This window comes from Ambystoma mexicanum, chromosome 6p (assembly GCF_040938575.1).
Source record: "Ambystoma mexicanum isolate Mex_15411 chromosome 6p, UKY_AmexF1_1, whole genome shotgun sequence".
NCBI lineage: Eukaryota > Metazoa > Chordata > Amphibia > Caudata > Ambystomatidae > Ambystoma > Ambystoma mexicanum.
In genome coordinates, this window is record NC_090935.1 from 1,058,306,007 (window position 1) to 1,058,324,312 (window position 18,306).

General features: G+C 43.5%; 1 protein-coding gene across 8 annotated transcripts in view; it reads right to left on the minus strand.

The window, feature by feature from the left end:
- The window catches only part of SPIN1 (spindlin 1), a 454,964-nt gene extending 437,742 nt beyond the window's left edge, over positions 1-17,222 (minus strand). For 3 of the 8 annotated variants that reach the window (XM_069625666.1, XM_069625663.1, XM_069625660.1), the window contains exon 1: positions 16,920-17,221. The gene's annotated coding sequence lies outside the window, so the exon portion shown is untranslated. Of the gene's footprint in view, positions 1-15,587; positions 15,696-15,907; positions 16,386-16,919 lie in introns of those variants that run through there. The other 5 variants (XM_069625667.1, XM_069625664.1, XM_069625661.1 and 2 more) reach the window with 3 other exon arrangements.
- Positions 17,223-18,306: the final 1,084 nt, after the last annotated feature.

Here is an 18,306-nt window from a genome sequence, read left to right on the forward strand (position 1 = left end):
CGCGCTCACCCGCTATAATCCCTTCCGGGTTGCCGCAATCGTTGCTTCTGATTCAAGGCTAGTTTGTTTGTTCCTTGCTCTTGTTCTTGACCCCCCCCCTTTTGCCCTCTTTTGCCTGGTTTGCTCTCCTCCTAGCCTACGACCCCAGACTGTCCTCGGACCTGCATTGTGGATACGTCTTACCTCTTGTTGATTACACGCTGCTGAATCCGGACCATCCAACGACCTGCCTCCTCTTTCCGGATTATACCTGCATTGCCCGCACGCTGCTTGACCTCGGATCGTTCAACGACCTGCCTCCTCTTTTCGGACATTATCTGTATTGCTCACCCGCTGTCGACCCGGAACGTCCAACGACCTACCTCTTTGGACATCATCTGCATCTGCCACACGACGTCAACTGGGGAGCGGCTCCCAATCCGCTATGGCTGATTGGACGGCCGTGTTTGCTTGCCTCCACTACTGCCTAGAGTGAACCTACACCATCCCATTCTCGGCGCCTGGACTAGAGACTGTGAACATTGGCGCATAAGGCGTTAGGCGTCCTCGTTTCGTCGGGATAGTACCTTGGACTAGAGACTATTTCCGCATAGGCGTCCTCTTGTCGGCGAGGTGTTAGGGTTAGGTTGGGTGGTGTACAAGTTCCTCGGTAGTATTCTTACCATAGACCCCAGTGGTAGTGTACTACATTCCATCTCCTCGTTTCTTCTTGCTGTTCAATGTTCTTGTTTAGTTCTGATATTCATGGTCTTCTATAGTTCTTGGGGGCTACCTTGTTTGAACTCAGGTCTTTTCATTTAAGCAGTCATCAGTATTGGAGTTTCCAACCCAAGGCTAACAACAGTATTGGAGTTTCCAACCTGAGGCTAACAACGGTGTCTGAACTTGCCAAACTACGGATGCAGTGATCTCCATCTTTCGGCTAATTGATCCCTTTGTAGTTTTGATTATAAATACAAAGGGGTACATTGGTAGGAAGAACTCTATAGCGACGCTTCCAGTTCTTCTACCGGATTATTATCACCAGCAGCCTGACAAATATTTACATCGATGTTATATTATACAAGATGCGCCCGCAACTCAAAGCACTGTACTTTTAAAAATGTTCACTATAAACTACTTCATTTATCCCCACTTTTGCTTATTTTTTTGTTTTTGTTTTTAATATGTTGGTTAACATGGCTTTCTATACATAGAGCTAATTTATGGAAGTGCAGACCTTCACCAATAAGGATATCACAGACACGTTGATCATCCCAAAGGTGAGGCCAAGCCACATGCACTTAATGTTTTTGAGTGTCGGATGTTATCAAATTTATAATACTAAAGTACCTTTGCAATTGGACTCTTTTCTGATTATATACATCATATTAAGGAGCAAGAGTCAACATCAATCACTATTCAGCAGTCAACCGCAACAACACACCTATAAAGTAATTATTTTATACTAATCCTTTATATGCGACATAACAATACATGCATGTGCCCTACTTCGAATTGAAACTTATTGAAGATTATGTATAATATTGGTTTTTGACAGGGAGTGTCTTGTAGGAGTGTATCTCAATATGGCCCCTCGTCTGCATCTGAGGTTTTCTTTTTAATTTTGCTTTTACATCAGTATTAAAACAATTATGTTGTTATAAGGGATGGGGGAGGGTGAATGCTGGAACTTCACCATCCAATCCTCATTTGAAACCAGTCCAGAGTATGAGGTATGCGTAGTTAGAATTTGTGTTACATTCGTAGATCTACTTTATTTGGTTTGATATTAAAATAAGCGTTTTCTTTTTCAAAGAATTTGCAATACTGTTAGAAAAGTGCAAGAAATTCAATTTTATCGCCCATAGACATGCAACAATGAAAGTAAAACCTTCCCAAAAACATACTATGAAACTGAAATGCATTTAACCTTTCACTGTATGAAAGTTTTCTGTTTTTTTTTTATAACCTTTAACTTCCTACCCAAAGCAGAATGCATTAAAGTGAAAACATTACAGCACAAACTAATTTGAGAGGCAACATTTTAATCACTACGTTTTGCAGGATGACATCACTTCAACTCCATGTGACATCTCGGAAGTTATCAGGTGAAATTTAAAATATAAAATTGAAAACGTCACACATTCCAAGAATGTTCAAATTGTTGTACAACAACTAACCTTATAATTTCAGGTCGACAATTATTTTTAAAAAATGTGTTGAAAAGTACTTTGTGAGCTCAAAGATTGTACAATTAAATGTGCTTGACAATGTACCACTGACGCGGTCAAAATGGAAGAGACACATAGAACAGAGGTATAGATAACAATCCGAAATATCATTTATCGCCACCTCCGTCATTGTAATATTTTAAGTACATAAAATTAGGTTCTATTTGTAGATATGTACATATGATTCTTTAAGTGGAAAATAAATTTGCTGGGTTTAGACATTTTAAAAATGCATTTTTTCAGCCTGGTCTTGTGGTCGGAACATCGAAGTCCACTGTTTCAAAGAAAGTAAAGAAAACAAGAGTAAGGAACAAACACAGTTTGTTTAGGAGATGTTTTTAAGCTGAGATTTTGCGGTTATTACATGTTTTCGTTTTTAATTCTCATCTTCGGAATGTGTTTTTATTTCAATCTGTTAGACGCCCAGGAGGAAGAGGAGCATAAAGACTCGGACAACAAAAAAAACTAATGATGTTGCTTGCCAAACGGATTTCACTATGGAGCAACTCATTTTTGAAGCACAGCATGGTCCGGTAAAGGTTCAGAGATGTAATGCAGATGTCCAGTGGACAGAATATGAATCTAATGTCACCAGCGAGCCATGCAAAGTAACCACAGATCATTACTACATTGCAAATTGTTGCCTGGATGAAACTGAAGACGAAGATATCTGAAATGTTTGCAGACCACATGACACAATCTACACCCTCCAAAAAATGTCCACCGACGAAGCATTCAATGATCCCCGTTTCTCCACTTCATGCGAAATGTCACAGCCCAAAATATATGAAGCATCTTCACAATTCTTTGACGAATCTGCTCATGATCTCGACTTCAGTATTCCTACGTTGGGAGAGTTGTCCACCACCATTGAATCAGAAACCACAGTACAATTAACTTTTAAAGGAGCAAAAATACAATGTATTCAACTGCTACCAGCTAGAGATCATACAAATGATTGAATGTGATCATAAATTACATAGGAGGATATGTGTGGAGCCATTGGTGAATTTTACTTGTTTAGTCAAAAAACAGCAACCTGAAAATCCAGGCCAGCTCTGTCCACCAACATAACACATTGTGATGGTCGGCACAACCTAAGCTTGGAAATGTGCCTGCTGGAAATGTACTTTGTTCATCTGCTTTGCTGTTCAGTGTATCAACATTCAGTAAAATGTCAAGTTTCTGTCAATTTGTGCGACTTGAGTTCCTTGCTAAAACACAGTACCACAAATATCAGAAAGATTTCTTGTTCCCTGCTTTAGCCAGGCCTGGAAACTCAAACAGATATCAATTGACAGTACACTCGCTGGCAAAAGGCTCATGCTTGCTGACAACGGAAAGTGTGACAGTCCAGGATTTTACACTAAGTGCTGCACTTTCCACTTTCAAGACATGGAAAGTAAAAATATAGCGAGTTTGGTCATGGTGCAGGTGTCTGAATGTACATCGAATGTTGCCATGGAGAAACGTGGTTTAATTAAATCTATCATACTTCTGGAATCCAGGGGAATGCAAATAGGCCTAATGGCCACTGACAAGAACATTGGAAATAGCAAAGGCCATGTGAGAGTGGTTCCCACACATACAGCATCAATTTGATGAATGGCACGTTGCAAAATCAATTTTAAAAATAATGTAGAGCTGCCGGTAAAAAAAAAAATTTAAAAAAATAAAAAAGGGTTCAGAAAACATTTTAAAGTGGTCTCAGTCTATCAGCAACCGTCTTTGGTTGAGCTCAAAAACTCATAATGGATCTGTAGAAATTCTACTTGAAAAGTGGCTTTCATTGATGCACCATTGTTCCAACACAGACTCTTGGAAAGAAAACGAATATTTCCACCAATGTGGACATAGACTTTGGACTAAGTAAGGAGCAGGAGCGTAAGGAGAAGTGGTTGGTGTCAGGTTCTCCCCTCCTCACAAAGCACTGGAGAAAATTGTGTACGACAAAACGTTTTCAAGAGACGTGAAGGGACTCGCCGCATTCTGCCATATGGAGATTTGGAGGTGTTCCATAATGGGCATGATTCATGGAACGTTTTCCTATGGGATTGCGCCATTATAAAACACTTCCATGAATCAGGCCCAATATGTGCCCAAAGTACAGGCCAAAAGGGTTGCATTTCGGCACAGATGTATGGAGGCCAGAACAAGGGGAGAACGTTGGGACGGAACAAGCAAAAACTGCAGGAACTTTCGGGATGCTTCGTTACCCATGGCGAACGTAGCAACCAGTGGATGGCCAAGCCAATATTCCAGGAAATAGATCTTTCACAAATTAAAAATCTGACATTGAATGTGCTGGCCATTCATACACATGGAATGGATCCAGATTGTGTTTCCAGCGCCCCCGGACTATGCCACAGAACATTGCAAAATAGGCTGGTCCTCCAAACTTGGAACTTGTTGAGAATTTGACTTCTAGATTTAAAACGATTTGTAGCCATCTTCACAAATGTTTCACAGGCAAGTTTCAATATCTTACCCAATTGTTTGGACACAGTATCGATTTAAAAAATAATGTAATGGTATAACACTTGCAATGTTAATGTTCAATAATGTATTTTTATTTTTTATTTGTTTTTTGGCGATGTAATCATGTTAAATATGCATAAATGGTTTATTCTACATGTCCTTTGTTTATATTGCTTTTCCTCTGTCATTGCATATATATTAAAACCTAAAATGTTCATGTGATTATTTGAAATATGTGCCATTATTTCAAAATCACAAACATTTTTGCAGATTGAAATTCTTGAGACCTATGCTTTTCGATTCTCTAAAGCTTTTTTAAAAGTTTGAGTAAAATGTTAATAACGACAAATGAAAAACAATGGATCACGTCTTTGAATATTTACAATAAAACAGAAGCAAGATGTAATATTGACATTTGTTTGAATTTTTCGTGAATACAGAATAAAATCGCTGCCCGGCCTGCACATCGCTGACATCAACGTCAATGCTACTTCCAGGGAGACTGCCACAGACATCCTCTTTGTCCCTCCCGCTCCGGACATATGAACTACCCACATGTTCTCTCGGTCCTCTTCCGTTTCTCGTCAGCCATCAATAGTCACACCAGATGGGAAATACTTTCATCTATCAGAATGGAACCCTCTCGACCCTCACCACCTGCAATCCATGCAATTACTGGCACTTAGGCTCATGGCCTCCCCTTAGCAGTTGCCTAGCCGCTGTTGCCGTCTCCCCCCAGCAACACCCTCCCACCCACTTCACCTGCACTCTCCCATTTACCCTGCACTTCCCTTACCACACTAGCACTCTGCATTTAGCCAACCGACACTCACACCCATACATCTTCCTCACACTACTTATTAATATGCTTGCACTATCCAAATTTCAAATTAACTATTAGGTAGAAGCGTTATTGTTATCTTTACCCCATGTCCCAAACCACCCCCACTTGTGGATCTTGTGGCGCCTTGAAAGACCATTAGTTGTATAGGTGCATTACAAAATTCCCAAAAATAAATTAAAATAAATTAATTTCAAACAAGGATCGACGAAACAATAACTATTAGTTGTGTGGTTGATGTTAATCAAGCAATCTTACCAGGCATAAGTCGTAGGGGCGCCAGGGTTTGTACATCTTAGCCCAACTGCATTAGCCCACATAGCTTGTTGACCATTTGCTTGCAACGGACCACCCACCATTGCCCCAATTTGGTTCACATGTACATGACAGATCACATTTATTTACCATTCATGTTACGCGATACACGAGAAGAAGTTGTGGTCGTGCACTTCATGGTAATTGTATCTATGGGGACCACCCACGAACAACTGGGCTAAAGACACTCAGTGCACATGACAATTATTATACAGATATACAGCCAATGTTCTAAACTTTGATGCATATTTCCAATCATGGAAGCAGATTTCCAACCATGGAAGCGTGGAATGTCATCCGTGGGTATGGCGATGCAGAGGGAAGAAGTATGAATAATAAAAGGTTTTTATTTTTATCTGTACGAAGTGGAGGTGCATTCCTACTAGAGTAAATATTTTCTGAAAGGGCCATGGAGAGTGGTCAAAAGGATGGAATCCCAGATGAGCAAATACAGATTGTAATCGAACAAAGGCCTACATTCCTAACTGCATCTTCGGGACACCTGTGACCTCTTTTTCTCCTAAACTGCGCCCACCCTCTTTGGGCACGCTACGCAAACAAACTCGTGGACATCTTGAACTCTGCTCTCTCCCTCACCCCACACATCACAGACCCTACCAAGAAGTCCCACTTCCAGCTACACCTGCTCATAGGCTTCTTCCTTTTCGCACCTTCCACCCGAAACTCAATGTTTCCAGAGCTCTGGACCTCTCCAGGCTGGACTACTGCAGCAGCCTCTTTCTCAATCTCCCTCTTTTCTCCCTTTGCCCCCTCAAACTAATCCAGAGTAGAGCTGCAAAATGTATCCTTGCCCTCAAGCCCAGGTACCACATCTGTCCAGCCCTAAAATCTCTGCACTGCCTCCCGGTGGCTGCAAGGATCAAATTCAAGACTACATTATCCACAAGGCCCTCTTTCGCATCATCCCTGTTTCAATTCAAGGCTGATCACTCCACTGCCGCTGTAACTGGTGGCCTGAGCATCATGAATCTCACAGAATCCCGGACCATGCTCCCAGTCAATACCAGCACCCCACTTCACTGACCTGCGGTCCCGTGTTTGATGGCTTGCATACCACCCTTGAGATCAGTCTGTACTAGCACTAAGCCCGAGGTTCTCCTCCTTGGCTCCCCTTAGCACTTCCCTCCCGGGTCCTCCTCCAGCACTTGTCCACCCATCTGCTGCTCCTTCTATCGCCTTCCCCAGCCCCTCTCCACAATTAACTTCTTGAAGGTACCGAATCATCAGACAGGTGGAAATGAGCCATTAGGATAGGATTGAATGGGAGGGACTCTGATGTGCCAATCATCCAGAGAAGCACATGTTTGAATTCCATCAAGGTGTAGAGCTGCCAGCACTAAAGCCAAGATCTTCGTGAAGACTGTGTGGTTTTGAGACTGAATGGAACTGAAAGGGGGAGTAGCCCAAGCAAGTAAGAGAATTCTCTGGTCTAAATTCCTTACTGGCATGCATTCTCCAAGCCCAGATAGGCCAGAAAGATCCTCCTTGGAACTCACTCAAGCGATAGACTGGAAAGTGTCCATATTGAAGTGCAGGGAAACCTTTAAAATGATTGAGACACTTCAGGTCAAGTACCAGTCTGTAGGACCCAGATGATATCCTCATCGGAAACAGAGAGTATAATCTGTGCTTTACCTCTCCTGCTGGGACTCGCCTGTTGACATCTTTGTCCACAAGTCCCGACTGTAAGATAGAAGTACTGTTCACTTTTCGGTCCCCTTGAGTAAAGGAGTATGGATGACCTTGGAAGGAGGCAAAGCCTGGTACTCTATTATGTAACACAGCTTGCCACATGCAGGACCCGTTGATCTTACGCTATCTTGCTCCACTCTTCTAAAAACCTAATAGATATGCCCCCACCACATTGAGGCTGTTATCAGGGCCTTTGTTGCCTACTTGCGAGGAGCAAGGGGGTGTAAATTACCTGTGGTCTGTGGTGGGCGATTTGTAACTCCTGGCCTCGGATGTGGCATGCTCCCAGAGGATCTAAAAGGTTCTCTGCAACCTACAGAGCCCCCTCTAGAAGCCTTGGATTTGTCCTGATGTTTGTTGCATTTGTGCAACTTATCCGCTTGCTTGTCAATGTGAAATACCCTGCGCACTACCTCTGCAGCTGGTCTCTCAAGAGGAGAAAACTTCATTGCCACCCAACCCATGGATTTTTGGGAACCCTTTAGGTCCCAGTCTCTGAAGTGAATTTGCCTCCTATCCTATATGGTACCATCCATTACATGGCAGCTGCATGGGCCCCCAATCAAAGGCCAGGTCTAATAAAGTGTGTTCTGCTATTGCATGGGCCACATAATTGGTTTACAATCAGACACCCTTCAAAAGCATGGTAGAAACTCTGAAAACCGTTAAGCAGTGCCTTTGCCTTATAACAAGTGTGCACGCTTGTTCCTACTAATAGATGGGCCCAACATAGACATGGTTGTGGGTTAGGCATCTCAAAGACTGAGGAGCTCCCTGTAAAGCCAAGTAAAACATGAACTAGGAGAATACTATATGCAAGGTACTTCTTCCTATAAGAGGGAGCAACTTGGCCAAAACAACAAGCCAGGGAGATCTTTTCCAGTTTCAGGATCCCTCAATTCCCAAATGATTGCTCAGGAACATCCTAGTCATGCCATCCTGCAAGCCTGAAAGGGAGGGGGGGGGGGAGAATCATTATCCGAAGAGAACCCCTTGTAACTTTTCCTTCATTAGCCATCTGATTAACCAGACCCTTTTCTCCTGTGCAGCTGACAAACTGGGTTTAGAGATTCTCTTAAGCCCCTCCCACCTTTTCTTAGGATAGAGAGGAAGCCTTAGAGCACAAGATGATTGTCCATGGCTTTACTGGAGTGCGACAGGCATTGCTTGTGAAGCAAACTGACACATGCCTAGCATTCCACAGAGAGCTCACCTCTGCCCATGTCCAGTGCGAATCCAGATGATGTCCAATACAAGATGTCCACTCACCCCAATTCCATGCCACAAGCGGACCTTTAGGGAGCGAGCCATACAAGCCTGGCTAACGTTTCTGCATGCACTGCTAGGGATGCCACTCCTAAAGGATGGTGAGCCCCCAGGGTTTACTTCTACAGCATGCCTATACTCCAAGTTGTTCTCCGTTCCAGGCAGACAACCCTGCAAGGTCGCTGCCCCCCCGCTCTGTACGCAAGGTTCAAGAACAATCTGCATCTCCCCTCCTGAACGCCTCATTCCACAGGCCCCTTGTGGGGCTGCTCCCACCTTCCCGGTCGTACGAGCCCCTCAGGGACCCCAAAGAAGAGAGCTTGACCAGGCTGCCCTCAAATCCCCACTCTTTAAAAATAATATTGACGGCAGAGCACCACTCATCCCTTTCAGCTAAAAGGACATTTAAAAAATAAATAAAAAAAATAAATAAAAATTGTGGTTCATGAGAGGGTATATACCTTCATTAGTCAGTGAGGTGAAGTGTCATGAGTGAAAAGTAATACAGGGATCGAATTTAAGATTGAATAAGCAGGAGCTAAAATCAGCTCCTGTGTAGCCAACATTAACCAGAGAATAGGAGCTACCACTAGGGAGCGAGGCGCAAGTACACAGCGTTCTGCAAACCAAACGTTCACATAAGACGTAAACTTATAATTGTGTCCATTATTTATGACCCCTCATGCTCCAAATGTTGTATGGTTGTGTCTTTTAGTATTTTATTTATTGACTGTTTCAAATGCACAGGATTAAATTTGCATCGGTGTGTTTATTTGGCATAAATTGCCCTGGGGAGCCAAACGTAGCTCTCGTTAGCTGCTGATGGCAAGCGAACCACGCCGTTTTAGGTTACACGCAGGAGCTAAATGGCTCCACTCATTTTCGAACCGTGGTAGTATATGGTTCCTGTATCGGAGGGGTTGCACCTCAAAGTTAATGCTCTCTCTGCATGTTGCCAGTCTTCACAGCCAATGGCCTGGAAGACCCGACTAGCAGCATCAAGAGCAAGCAAAGCAACCTGCTTTTCGGTTTGGCACGCTTTCTTTGAAAAGACAGAACAGATTGATTCATGAGGTTATACAGAATAAAAGAGGGAGCCTGAACTGTAACATATTCCATGTACTGCCTTAATAACTTTTTCCAGAACGTTTTTTTACCTCTAGAGTTAGATGCAATTTCAAAACAAAATCGTTATACTTATAGACACACGAACAGTCTTCAAAGTATGACAAGAAAATTACGGTGTCAACATCCAGGGTTGGAGAGAATAAGCAACACAAAAATACAGGCGTAAAAACAATGCATTTGAAAGGTATTAACAGATCAGGATTTCCAACCACCAACGATCTTCAATACAGAGCATTACAAAGAATATACACATACTCACATTCAACGACAAATAAGAAACCAATCAAATGTAACTGTCAATACAAGTAATCCTAAAATATGTGTATATACGCAGGTATTACTGGACTAGATCTGTAATAGGAAAATTACATTGTTAACAGTACTCTAATTGCAGATGGGTTCTGATGTCACATCCAGCACACTGTGAAAGGCAGCTCTCAGCAGAATTCCAGCTGCCAATGAATCAAGCATTGACAATGCCAATAGTTTTGTCGTTTACTGATGTTCTTTGCATGTTGCATATCCACATGGGTGCAGGGAGCAGAGTGCAAAGTTTTAAAGGAGGATGCGATAAGGGGTACTCAGGTCGCGGTGCCCTTTATACTTTGGGCACTGTCGCTGCACCCATTCGTAAAACAGCCAGGCTTCCTCAACCCAACATCTCATAGGTTTCATAATACACTGTCCCTCCCCGGGGTCTTATTCAGTTGTCATATTGAACATCTGGAAGCTGGCACGGTGGTGAGGTCTTCCTCTCTTGGGTACAGACAGTATGTGCTGGTGAGTGCTGTCTGCGAGGCTGCCTGGCAGTTTGCACATGCTCTGCGTGCAGTGTGTCTGTGCTGCCTGTGAAGCGCTGGGTGCGAGGCGTCTGTGTGGGTGCGTCTGAAGGTGCAGAGTTTGTGCGGACTGCCAAGGATACGGCCAGGTGGTCTTAAAATCTCGCAGACAAAATATGGAGTTCGCCCAATAGATATGTTATTGCTGCAATATTAGATACCGTTTTCTGCTTTAAAAAAACGGCAGTCATCACTCAAGATTAGCTAAGCTCTCATACAAGTGCAATATTAGGGTTCTACAGTGTATGTCAGGCTGTATTGACGAGTACCTGCACTCCCTGTCTTCCACCTTGGAGGAGAGCTGTTCCCCTAATTTGTTCTTTTATTCCCACTGATCGAGTAGATTAAACTATACAAGATTTCGACTAAGATTAAGTTGTGCTGACCTCTCCGTTTCAACAATACCTTAAATACCTTATATATTGTTGTCATTTCATTAAGGCTTGGCTGGATAACGTTTTTAGCGACACTTTTGCACTGTTCTTTGGTCACCTGCACAGGACAACACATTTTTATAACACAAGGTTTGCATTGGGAAGACTGGGGCTAAACAGTGGATGCCATTTAAGGTAAATCTACATCGTTTACAGGTGCCTTGATTCTTGAGTCCCGGCGCGGACTAGTGATTAAACATATTGGGCACATGGATGTGGAGCCGAGGACTGTTGTACTGATCACTGCATACTTCTGGTACTAAACTTGTCTGCACTGGCATTGAGACCGTACCACCCATGACAACCCAGTCCATCCTCCGCATTCACTACAAATTCCTGCTGATGATGGTTGCCCATTTTCTCTTCGTCCTCACCGCCACCAGAGTTATTTGAGAGAAAATTAAACAGAGTTTATCGCGGATTGAAGCCTGCGTTATCTGCAGGCTGCGCCTATCCGGTTCCAAACAGTATACTTCCACTGTCAATTATTAAAGGGATATCGGTACATCCGCAGATTCCCATGCGCGTTATGAAGCCTTCCCCTCAGCTCAGGGGTATCCGGTCACCCACTGGGGTATCAAGGTGGCTTAAAGTCATCAGGAAACAAACCATCTAGCTCCAGACTTTCCTAACAAACCCAATGCAATTTGGTGGTACAGTTAACTTCATTGCACTGATTTAAACCAAGACTATAGCTCCCAAGATGCATTCCGCTGTTAACTACCTGCAAAAAGGGGATTGTGTCCTCAGTGGCATTAAGTCATTCTTGTACGTCTCTCCGCTGTACAGAGTGGTCTTGTCACCCCTCTTGCAGTGAATGATGCAGCAGTAGCCCAGGCAGTGCACCTTGCAGATCATGGGCATGAAGCCCTTAACCACCCGCTCGCTGTGGCTCTAGTTGGCAGGAGAACTAGGAGAAGGAGGGAGAGAAAAGCGACAAACTTTCCGCGTAAATGCCGATGGCTCGTATGCTCGGACGAACCCCACGCCCCCAAAAAAAAATTATTAAAAAAATAAAATGTCCCTCTCGACTGGCTTCTGACAAAAAATTAGCAAGTCTGAAGGCTTTTGTGGCAGTTCACCTCCTGGCCCACAACGTAATAGTCGCCTGGTGGCATTTGCAGTCTACATAGGGAATTAATCCAAAATAGAATGGGAGCTGTTGGAAGTCACACAGATTACATCCTTCATAACCTACTCAAGAGAAGCATTCTCAATTGCTGGAGCCCGATCATGGAGTATCTCTCCTGAGATCACATTCAATTGACCTGCCTGCAAAGGCGGTGAATATAGAATCTATTTCAAGTACAATGTATGTTAAAAAGGCACTGCAGGGGTTTCTGACCCTGTATACTGTGTACCCGTACTTTATTTTTTGGATTATAATTGATAATTTATAATGTGTTTAATACCAGCGAGGGGTTTCTAAGCGAGGGATCGGCATTCAAACCGTTGTTGCGCTGCGTTGTCTTGCTTCCAAGACAAACCCATTGCCCATAAGCTATCCTTCCTCCCCAATTATAATTGTTTATTGGGTAAGGAAAAAGCTATTGGGTTGGTATCTTCAAATTTCTTTTATCCCCTTCCTTTTGAGGTTTCTGGACAATTTAGATTATGCAGCACAGGCATTTGTGTCATTGTCAAATGTGTAGCAAACGTATTTTACGATAGTAAATATTCAAGCTTTCTATTTTCTGATTATATGTGTTGCCATCTGTGCAACAATAACGGGTTACAAAATGTGCACTCTCGCTACCCACTGGCTAGTGATAATTGTCTTTTGGAGAGTAAGAAATGGAGTGCTGTTTGCAAAAATTCAACCCGCAGCCATTAAAAAAAAAAAAAAATAATGTAAAACTTGCTTCCTTAATTCTATACATACACAGCATAACCAGTTCTTACTCGCCAAGAGTCAAATATCACTAGCTATTGGCTAGTTGCAAGTGCAAATTTTGCACCGTTTGTACATGTATAAATTGAGGTGGCAAGTGGATTTACGTGTGGCTGGTAGCTTGCAACTTGAAAAGTGACGTTTACTGATATTTATGAGATACATATCAAAATTAGGCTATGACATCAATGTTCACCCAATTAAGTTACATCAAGAGTGGAATCCAGATATACCAGCCATGAATAAATCTGCAAGCTTAATGAGCACAAAAACTCAAAAAGCAAAAAAATGAGTGCTCGTTGCAAACTAAACACAAAGCACTTCTTGTGTTTTGTATAATTCAGTCCTTCTAAGCAGGAAGACTAACTGCTGATTTTTTTTTTAAACCAGCTAAACATCAAGAAGTTAGGTAAAACAGTGCAATTGGATCAACAATGCAATGATCCACTGCATACAACGGTTCGATGTAGAAGTTTGGGAAAAATGGCCATCACAAAGGCTGGGGAATTAAAAGTAAATAAGTGGTCTCGTATAAGAAAAAACCAAACCAAAGCCAAACCACTTGCTCTTAAATATCCAACTAATCTACCAATCAAATGGTTATATTGGTTAATCAAATGGTTACATTGGTTAGGACAACAAAGAATAGATGAAAGACTATTGACCAAGTAAAATGGGATTAAAGCATTAACTGTCAATGCAATCTGAACTGTGAGACACAGTGGACAATACACTGAGAAAAGAGTTTAGGACAAGTGTCCTACTATTTTTAATTTTAAAAAAGGCACAGAGAAGGTAGTTTCAAAAAAAATAAAAGACTGAGATGGCAGAGGTTCTTACAAATGGGAGTTTAAGACATAAGTATAACATCAGTATTCATTAACATAGGTTAAAAAAAAATCCATACATCAAAAAAAAAAAAAAAAAACCACAATCGTACTTCCAAAGTATACTAATACATTCTATTTTGAATTGCCCAAAAACAACAAAGTTGAGGTTCACCGAAGCATGTATAACGTATCAAACATATTGACATTGGAAGGTTGAAAAGTAGAGACAGGCCTTTGGTAAAGAGAGCCTGCGGCCTGCCTGTTGGCCTATAATGCATGTGCATTAGCAGCACTAACCAAAGCACAATCAAATTTTCTTTACCGATGATGGGGCAGATGTATTCTGGAAAAGGTGGGTCTTAAGTAATTTTCTGAATCTAAGACGATTCTGCTTTTCTCTGAGTGTTCACCTCAAAAACGAATTACATTCAGCATAAAGGGGGCGCAATGTTACAGCAGCTCCGCATACCCATTATCCCTGGTACTATCCTTCCAATGTCAAGCAATAATTAATCGAGCAATCTCTGATTGAAAAAAGAAATACATTTCCAACTATTGTCAAAACAATATTCTTCTCAAGGAAAGCCAAACCACAAGTGTACCCAAAGTGAAATCTGGATACAAAATATAATGCATTTTTAAGACTACACAACAAGCTTGTAATGCGTTTTTAAGTCTGAACTATTTTGTTCATGTAATAAATACACATTAAACATTACGAACAGAAGAAAATTGAGGTCCTTTCGTTATCCATCTATCCTCTTCCCATACCAACAAATGCCAAAGGCAAGCAACTCGACAACATAGTAGAATAACATCGGTAATATTCATTTGATCTAAATGCAAATCTCACGTTTAATTGAAACGGGGCTTGAACGTGGGTTGGATTTTTTTTTTTTTAAAGGGCATTTAAATCATTGGTTACCAGTTAAAGTACCCAACTATGTAGTATTGGCTTTACTAACAAGTAGGCATATGAGATGTGCATTAAAGTTTAAGTCATTTCTCACACCAAATGTGTTGCGTGTACATGAATAAGTTAATAATATGCACTGTCGTAACCACCGGTTAACTATCATTTTCTGCCTTATTTTAGCATTTATAAATCGCATCTGCTTCACAAACTGCATGGCACTTCAACAAGCACTTGTCCTTACGCCCTGCACGTTTGTTTTTGTCTCACTGGTCTCAGTCGCCCATTTGGATGATGCGAGTTGTGTCATGATCATAAAGCACTGAGCTTGCTCAGTTTCACCTGGGCCTCAATGCGAAATGGCTTGTAGGACGAGCGCTAAAAGGCCGAAAAAGCACACGAATATGCCCCAATGAAAATACACGTTACAGTGAAGGAAAACCACAACTGCTCGTTTCATTGAGGATATTACTGCGGAATTAGAGCAGTAGAGGTCCTCCAAGTCTTCACTTTGTGCCTCAACATCCCACGCACCTTCCCAAATTGGTTACCAGACTTGTCAAACATGCGGATATTTTCTAAAGTACTTACTTACTGCCGTCCACCTAAAATAAAGTCTGACTCCAATATCTATCAATGGTCAAAAAACGCCCCTTCGAATATTTCTAAATGTCCGCACTATTCGTATCCAAACAGTAAATTCCCCCAACTACTGAGATTAAATACCTTTGTGGCCTTTGCCGAATTAACACCCCCGATACCTCTGATCAGGTACTGCTGATCACGTCCGTATTTCCATATTACGGCAAGCAGAAGAAACGCGACTCCCTCAAAACGTTATGCTGCTGCAACTGGGATGCTTGTTTGACAATGTTTTGGTGCATTGCCCCCTCCCATCTAGACGCACGGGGGCAATATGCTATCATAGACCCTTTAATGCCCACTATGTCTTATCCCCCCCACCCCCTCCGAGCAGAAGGCCTTGCACAGGCCTTGCAAACACAAACATAACTGCAGCAACGCTTTTAAAACGGGAAGCTCCTTACCCTTGAGATTCCGACATGCAGACAAAAGGCCCGAGCCTGCCAAGTTTATTTCACTTTGAAAGGATCTCAGATACAACCAAAAATAGAGAAAATACGGTAGTCCGGAAGAAGTGGTATGAAAAGATCCAGCGATGAAGAAGGGCGGACGGATGCCTAAGCAGCAGACCGACTGTCAGCCATGTTGTACGCGGCTCCAGTATTTACAAAACCTGCAGTAGAGAGCAGCAGCTTTCACCAGCCCAAAGGGGGAGGGGGTAGGGGAGGCGGCGGTAGACAAAGGAAACCAGAGCACTGAAAACACAAGCACAGCGCTGCAAGAACCGGAAAATCAAGGCCTCGGCCAGCCAGTGCGACCCAGGCTGCAGCAACATCCAGCAGTACAGACCTGCGCCCCTACTGGTGGGAGCAGGCAGAGCAAAGCGGGAGCAGCCACTCCCCAGCTTTACGTAGACCCAGGGAAAGGCACTCTTGTTTACTGCGGCTTTACAGTGATAGAGGGGCTGTACGTCTCTCTAGAGACAGCACCTCCCCAGTGCAAAACTCAAACCGAGTATATGCTATTCCACTCCAATGACATCACACACGCATCATCAGGCTGTAATTAGGTTAGTCATAGAGCATGAGTTATATACACAACATGAATCGTGTTCACAGGGCAATCGGAAGCAACTTTTGTTGTACTGAAATTTGTGTGCAAGGAGCGTCACGAGTATGTAACGGGGGTCACAGGACTCAAATTGCAGGAGTCACCTTCTAGAGCTAGGCTCTGGTGCAAGATGCCACTGCCAAACTCCCAGCAATGACGTCATAACACGGACCGTCACGTGCCAAGGAAGAGGGCGGGGGGGGTGTTGCCGACAGCTAGTCTGACCGTGAGGGAATGCATAGCGGGGTCTCCAGACTACGACCCACATAACTGTCCCCGGAAATACCAGACAGGGCCGGAAGCGGCGCAGTGAGCTGTAAGCACAATACCCGCCAGCGGAAAATTCGCGCCACCAAGGTGTCTTACCTGAAATTGGACCCGGTGGGATGGGCTATTATCCGATTGCTAACCCTTTCCGCGCCGACACGCCCTCCCCCAGTTACTGGAGCTGTTTATTAGGGCGCGGCTTCCACCGGTTTTCACTCGGGCACCACTGCGCGCCCCCACTACCAGGACGAGGCCTCCTTGCCTTGCTGCCAAACTCTGCGCTCCACCGTTGGTGCTGCATCAAGGCCCCCTTCCCCCCATTCAAAATTAAAAACAGCCTCCAGAGGTGTCCGACAGGCCTGCAGTGCGCAAGTGTGTTGCGTGTCGCGCGCGAGCCCCTTGTGCGCACGCGCGGCGGCGGCGGTGGTTCTGGGGTGTTCTCTCGCTTAGACGGGCTTTGGCTGCGAGAGGGATTGGAGTGTTGGTTTTGTGTTGTTTGTGATGTCTATTCTATACTTACCGCGTGTGTATAATCTGCGTTGCCACTTACAGACATACAAAGTTTCTCAACCAGGTGGGAGGGAGATTTTGTTCCAGAAAGCGGGAGGAAGGTATTGGTTTGCATAGGGATTTTAATGTAGTTGTCTCCCTCTGCTGGAGATTCGCGAGTTGTGGCAGACTTGGCATGTGTAAATTTGGATGATACCCGATGCAGCGCTGGTCATTGGGCCGGCTCTCGCCGGATCCGAGAACCGGCACCAGATGTGTAGCTGGATCTCGGGATCCGGCCAGAGCCGCCGCCCAAACCCATGCTCTGCGCCAGGTTAGTAGGGGGGCGGAGCAGCTCCTTGCCGAGCTCCCGATCTAATCTGCCCTGTACTCTTTGTGCACAGTGCTCGCACTGGGCAAATTACATCTCTGAGCCCCCACCTTGGTGGGCTCGGAGTCTATTCCGCCCCATGGTGCAAGCGAACTGTGCACACTACAAAAGATCATTTGTTATTTTGTCCTCTCCACTCGGGTGCTTTAATTTATATTGTGCACCTGTTTCCTTTGTCTCTGGTGTTTTGGTTATACTTATTTGTATAATCAACTAAGAACAAACACCAGAGAGACACACGGAGCCAGCACACATTCAAATCTGACCTCTATAAAATGCAGCACATCGGATAAGTTATATATTATGTGATGTGCTGCATATTTCAGAGGCCAGATTTTAATGTTGGCTTGCTCCGGTGACACTGTCATTTGTCTTGTCTCCGTTTGTGCACGGAATAAAAGTGTGGTGATGCTGTGGGCACATTTACTCTGTGTCTGCATACTGGCTGCCAGGGTTGGACTTGGGCATTCAATTGTCTCTGCTCCAATGCTAAAGTGGCCCACAGCTGCACATGGCCATTAATTCCTTTGTGCCAGAGTGTTTGATATTGCTGTTTTAAACTATTATTTTTGACATTTCCTTTGATCAGAGGTCAACTGCCAGCTC